The sequence below is a fragment of the Anoplopoma fimbria genome, chromosome 23 (assembly GCF_027596085.1).
Source record: "Anoplopoma fimbria isolate UVic2021 breed Golden Eagle Sablefish chromosome 23, Afim_UVic_2022, whole genome shotgun sequence".
NCBI classification, from domain to species: domain Eukaryota; kingdom Metazoa; phylum Chordata; class Actinopteri; order Perciformes; family Anoplopomatidae; genus Anoplopoma; species Anoplopoma fimbria.
In genome coordinates, this window is record NC_072471.1 from 1 (window position 1) to 7102 (window position 7102).

Consider the following 7102-nt stretch of genomic DNA (forward strand, 5'->3'; position numbering starts at 1 on the left):
AAGTGTACATGAGGAGTGGCAATTTTTGGGTGCGGCCCACAGAGGCAGGGGAGAGCAAAGTTATGAGCAGATATTCTCAGAGCACTTCACCTACATATTGACTGCTATTAGGACAGTTTTGCCAAATATTGCAGTAAAGAAATTACCCACCCTAGCTTTAAGGACTTGACACTTGACTAAGACCTGTCCTAAAGCACATGACACTTGACTTTGACTTGTCGTTAAGGACTTGAGTCTTGACTTTGACTTGTTCTTAAGCACTTGAGACTTGACATGGATTCGTTCTTAAGGACTTGAGTCTTGACTTGGACTTGTTGTTAAGGAGTTGAGACTAGAGTCAGACTTTTTATAAAGGCATGGAAACTTGACATGGACTTGTAGTCGTATTATGAATACCTTTTTCAGTGCTTGTGTTTACACATTTTGATAACTTGATTCCTACCAGACTCGGCTTGAGAACTACCTTTTTAAAGGTGCTCCAGTTTTTTTTTCCAGAGCAGACCTAGCTTTTTCTAGAAAGTGGCTCTTAAAGAGACAGGCACTAAAACGGCGCATTTTAGAAACATAATGATACAGGTATATTCAGACAGACGGTATGATGAAAAATAATGTGTTTTTTGAACATTAAAACGTGTAAACATGTTCTCGTAGAAACCCTTAACACAAGTATGAACCCGAAAATAAGTATGATATGTCCCCTTTAAGAGTTTTTTTTGCTTAAAAATGGCTCTTCCGTAAAGCCCTGGGATCCTGGTAGCAGTCTGCAGGTAGGCGTGAGTGATGTGATAACGTTGCATCAGAGAGGATGAACAGCTGATGAAGTGATGTGTAGCTCTTTCATTCCCTAAAGCCGACAGAGCCCCGACACAGGAGACTGATGCTAAACATTAGAGAGCAAACACCACCATGAGCTCCATACGCAGCGTCCCAGCAGCTTCACATCAAACACACACGCCGTCAGTGATTCAGCTCACCGCAAAGAAACAACCAGCCTCTCTTTTCACTGTGTATGCTGACCACAGGACCATCTGTCTGTCTGCATCTGCATCCCTGTCTCTCTTTCCTGCAGCCTCAGTATGAATCATAGATGGATTTGTGCTTTCCAGGAAATTTTGAAATATTGATGTTCGGATCAGTGTGCGTTCGGCTTTAAGTCTGTTCTCCCTCTGACATGCTCACGTCTCGCTTTTTTTCTTTTTGGTTTCTCTGCTGCAAGATTGGTGTCAAGTGCAGAGACCACACACATGCACACACACACACACACACACACGCACACACACACACACACACACACACACACACACACACACACACACACACACACACACACACACACACACACACACAGACACACACACTCTTTCTTCCTCACCAGTGATACACATTCATTATATTTTCTGCCCACTGTGTGTGCGCTTTCTGCACTTGACACCAATCTACCCCGAGGCAGAAGAGTGTACCGCCCACTTAGCTCTCCCCCTCTCTCTCTCTCCCCCTCTCACTCTCTCTCCCTCTCACTCTTCCCCCTTGCTGTCTTCCACCTTGATCCAGTTGGCTGGAATAGGACTCTAATTGGCCATGCAATGTCAGACTGTTTCATTCGACACACACACACACACACACACACACACACACACACACACACACACACACACACACACACACACACACACACACACACACACACAGTCTCTCTAAGGGGACGTTCACAAGATGTGCACCCTCAAATCCATTGTTGTCAATGTAGACGCAGGGAAGACACGATTAAAAGCGTCTCCAAGAGCTTTTTCTTTTTTCCGGGTGAGACGGTTACACCTAGACGCAGTAATAGTTTAACTTTTAGAATGCACTTCATGTGACAGATATCTTTTCTTTCTTCTGTAAATATCGGTATATAGTAAATACGTTAATCATGGTAGTGAAGGACTGCAACGATCTGTCCATAGGACTATTTTACTTGCTACAGCATCGTTAATCATGCGACAGTGCTGTAGTGAAGGACTACCAAGAGTTTATTACAAACAAGCAATCATGTCATAGGAGGTCTATCGAATTTGCCTTCACAGGGCATTTTGCAACATTTGGGCTGAAGTCAAAATATGGGACGTCACAGACACTTGGGGCCTTCGCTGACGTCACAGAGGTGAAGGTCAGATAACAAATTGAAAGACCAATCGTTCAGTATACACAGGACTTTCACAGTAGACGGCTTTTCATGCCCCCTGTGAAACCGAAAGTAAATGTTAACTTTCTTGTAACGTAATTTTTTTACGCTTGTTAGGTAAGAGAAACACGTAGCTACCTTAGGGTTGTTTTTTTTTACAAACATACACGTTATTCATACACAAACAATGATCTTTTTCTAACATTAACCAAGAAGTTTTGTTGCCAAACTTAACTAAACGTTTATCGAGTAGCATTGTGAGTTTATGTGAGCATGATACAAGGCTGATATGGAATGTATTTCTTTTTTCAGAAGCGTCAACATTCAATGTATCCCGTGGTTGACAGAAAGGTAAAATGCACAGATTTATTCTCGGGACTGGATTTTTCAGCAAATGACTACGGAGCTTCTAGCTAAATTTGTGAAAACTATGTTTTTTTTTTATCTTCCTGCGTCCTGTCTTTGTCTTCACCTTTGTCATTGCTGTGACGTTTACCATCCCACAATGCCTTGCTTATCTCCCAATTTTTTTTGAAAAAGAGTTGAAAATTAGATAAAATCTTTTTAACATCGCAAAGATGTTTTTGTGGCGTAAGTATGTGACTACAACGTCCACTGAATCTTCTCCGCTGAAGAGATTAAAAACAACCGTCTCCATATCGCTCCACACAGATCTGATGCAACCTTCCTCACGTTCACACATGAAACAAACAGAAATGTCATATTTGCATCCAGCTTTCTACATTGTTTTTCATCCTTTGAGCTTCGACTAGCACCTGTTAATCACGTCATCTAGTTTCACCATCTTCTTTTGCAATGGTATAAAGGTTTTCAGAGTGGAGATTTTGCACCAGTTTTAATCCCAATTAACCAACTTTTAATAATTCCGAAAAGATAATGGATTGAAATAAGCATTAATTTGGTTAAATTTGCATTACATTTTGATGGAAACCATGGCTACTGAAATTCAAAATTTGTGTTTCTTAATCTGGTGGAAAGCCTGAACCCAGAGGAGTGTTGGATGTGTTTAGGTGTCCACATACTTCTTTGCTGGACCTCAGTGTCGGACGGACAGAGTGATTCACACTTAGCCTCTCGCTGGACAAAAGCATTGACCACCGTCTGACAGAGAGAGAAAAACTATCTCTTAGCTTCACTGAGCATGACATCAACCTGACAGAACACACACATATACACTTTTCCCACATGTGTTTCAGATAACGGATAGTTTAACACACTGATAATGGCACTCACACACTCGCACACACATTTCTGAGACAGATGGGCAGGAAAAAGCCAATTGTAGTAAAAAGTAATGGCTCATGTGATAGCCAATCAAACTGCTGGCAGCATGTGTGTCAATAGCCAATCCAACAGCTGGCGGCGTGATTGTTGATGAGCTGGTCGTTGGTCAGTGTCACCTTGGTAACAGCCGGGAACACCTGACCTCCAACACATGACCAAACACCACAAAAAACACCACCAGCAGAAAACATGTGTGATTTGTTAGCAACCATATCCTGACTGCTCAGCCGGGCTGTTTAATATCATTTATTTTAATGATAAAATAATAAAAACTTTGCAAAACACACTGTAAAAAATACAGTATTTAAATTATACAAAACAACATCTAACTTTGCAAGATCAGCCTTGAAAATCAAGGCGCTAATGCTAATAGAAAAATACCAAGAGCTGTAAACTAGCTGTTACAAGAAATAATAAGGTAGAGATATTTGTTTGCGGTTTTTTTTATGACTAAAATGAGTAAAACTAAATAAAAAGTGACCTTTGAAAACAGCAAACTATGAATGAACTATGATGACATTTATTACACTTTTATTCAACAACCCCCCCCTAAATGATGACTTATAAGAAGGAAAAATGGACAAATTAACTAATTACCGTTTTAAGTCTCATTCAACGTCCTGCATGCATCTGCAGAATCACTTGTAGCTCCACATGTTACCTTGAAAAAACACAAAAATCTATTTATTGTTTCAGCACTTATCCTTGTTGCGTTAATAAGCAGCAAATCACATTTCAGTACCGATACACCTCGTAATTATTATTAGAGTATGTTACCAGATTTTGGAATTAAGATAGAACTAAATCTACAATGTTGCAGAAATTTAGACAAGAAGCGACAACAAAACAGCTGGAACAAGCACGTCAACCAAAACACAACACGTGATGTTTATAAAGTTGATTTAAAAAAGTGATGTTTCATTTTACTATCAATAAAAATCTAAATCATCTTCCTCTACATGTCAATGAAAGAAATATTAGTGCATTGGTAAGTTAACTTTAATGTGTAATAACCTGTTTAAAAATTCCACTCTGACATTCAAATCTGTCAAAGAAGAGTTTAATCTCCCTCTGTTGTCCTTTACGACTCCCTGAATGTTAAGATGACGGTTTATTCAACTTGTATGGTGTCCAACTTTAGTCAAATAAGTAATTAATCTGCAGGTGCTCCGGTTTAAAATGAGACCAAAAGTGAGAGATCCTTACTCATACAGTCATGAATGTGCACAGAAAATTTCAGGTGGATTGGACCAGCAGTATGCAAGATTAGCTGAGGACAGACGGACAGACACACAAACACACATGACCGAACACATGATCTCCCCACGGGTTTACATCTGATGTTATTAACTAAGAGAAAATTGGAGAACTGTGTCATTAATTCTGATCTAAATCTAACAACAAACAAACAAACAGTAAAACATGTGCTGAGTGATTATGTAAATATATAAATACGTCTGTTTGAAGCTGTTTATTTCTTGTGAAATGTGACAACGAGTGAATCACAGTTTATTCTCTCGCTGAATAATTCATGAGCAAAACGGTTTCTGCTGCCAACATGTTGGTGACTGACATCAGATTACAGACTCACCTCTCTCAGCTCTCCACTCTGTAATCTGTGGATGTCTGTGCAGAAATCTGTCAGTATGTTCGTCCTCCAGCAGTCAGAGGGTCACATGATCCTCTCCCGCTCTCTGATTGGATAAAACGAGCAGCTCTACATCACAAGTGGAGGATAAAAAATCCTCAAATCCTTTGATAAAACTTTTGCTGACAGTTCAGTGCATACCATTGTTGGAAAATAACAAAGTACATTTACTCAAGCACTCTACTTTTTGAAAGTACTTTTGTTACTTTAAGTTTATTTAATACTTCTGTAGTATTACTTCAGTAAGTTATTAACTACAGGGTTTTACCAGACAGCAACCTCTGGTTCTGTATAAATAAAAGTTAAATTTGATTTCACATTGCGTCATGCCCCCGATAAACCTTAGGATAGTGATAGTGTCTGCTTTAGGGCGGGGCTACTGTGATTGACAGGTCTCTATAACAGCGTTGTTCGGTCTGGGAGTTGTCCGCGTTTTCGTCTAAAACTCTTTCAGTGTTTCTACTAGATGAAAGTTATTGTACCCATTTTGGTCCTGGTTCGTTTGTACTAAGCTCCAACATCTTGTCCTCCCTCTTATTGACAAAAAAACACTATGGTGGCGACCAAAAAAAAAAAAAGAAATGGCAACTGCCTAAAACCAAGGTAGTGAAGATGGTGAAGGCCAAAACCAAAGATGGTGAAGGCCAAAAACAAAGATGGTGAAGGCCAAAACCAAAGATGGTGAAGACCAAAACCAAAGATGGTGAAGGCCAAAAAACAAAGATGGTGAAGACCAAAACCAAAGATGGTGAAGGCCAAAAAACAAAGATGGTGAAGGCCAAAAACCAAAGATGGTGAAGGCCAAAAACCAAAGATGGTGAAGGCCAAAAAACAAAGATGGTGAAGGCCAAAAAACAAAGATGGTGAAGACCAAAAAACAAAGATGGTGAAGGCCAAAAAACAAAGATGGTGAAGACCAAAAAACAAAGATGGTGAAGACCAAAACCAAACAAGGACGGACAAAAACCAAGATGGCAATGGCTACACACTAATATGGCGAAGCCTAAAAACAAAGATGGCGAGGACCAAAGACCAGGATGGCGGCAGTCAAAAGTCGTATGGCAACGGCCAAAATGCCAAACTGAATGGTCCACTTCTTATAAACAGTCCAGGTTTATCTCATAACAGAGTACTTCTGTACTGTGGTATTACTACCTATACAGTAGTAAAGATCAGAGTACTTCTGACTGTGGTATTACTACTCATACAGTAGTAAAGATCAGAGTACTTCTGTACTGTGGTATTACTACTCATACAGTAGTAAAGATCAGAGTACTTCTGTACTGTGGTATTACTACTTATACAGTAGTAAAGATCAGAGTCCTTCTGTCCTGTGGTATTACTACACATACAGTAGTAAAGATCAGAGTCCTTCTGTCCTGTGGTATTACTACACATACAGTAGTAAAGATCAGAGTACTTCTGTACTGTGGTATTACTACTTATACAGTAGTAAAGATCAGAGTTCTTTCTGTACTGTGGTATTACTACATACAGTAGTAAAGATCAGAGTACTTCTGTACTGTGGTATTACTACTCTACAGTAGTACAGTAGTAAAGATCAGAGTACTTCTGTCCTGTGGTATTACTATTCATACAGTAGTAAAGATCAGAGTACTTGTCCTGTGGTATTACTACTACAGTAGTAAAGATCAGAGTACTTCTGTACTGTGGTATTACTACTTATACAGTAGTAAAGATCAGAGTACTTCTGTACTGTGTATTACTACTATACAGTAGTAAAGATCAGAGTACTTCTGTACTGTGGTATTACTACTTATACAGTAGTAAAGATCAGAGTACTTCTGTATTGTGGTATTACTACTTATACAGTAGTAAAGATCAGAGTAATTATGTACTGTGGTATTACTACTTATACAGTAGTAAAGATCAGAGTACTTCTGTACCGTGGTATTACTACTTATACAGTAGTAAAGATCAGAGTACTTCTGTCCTGTGGTATTACTACTCATACAGTAGTAAAG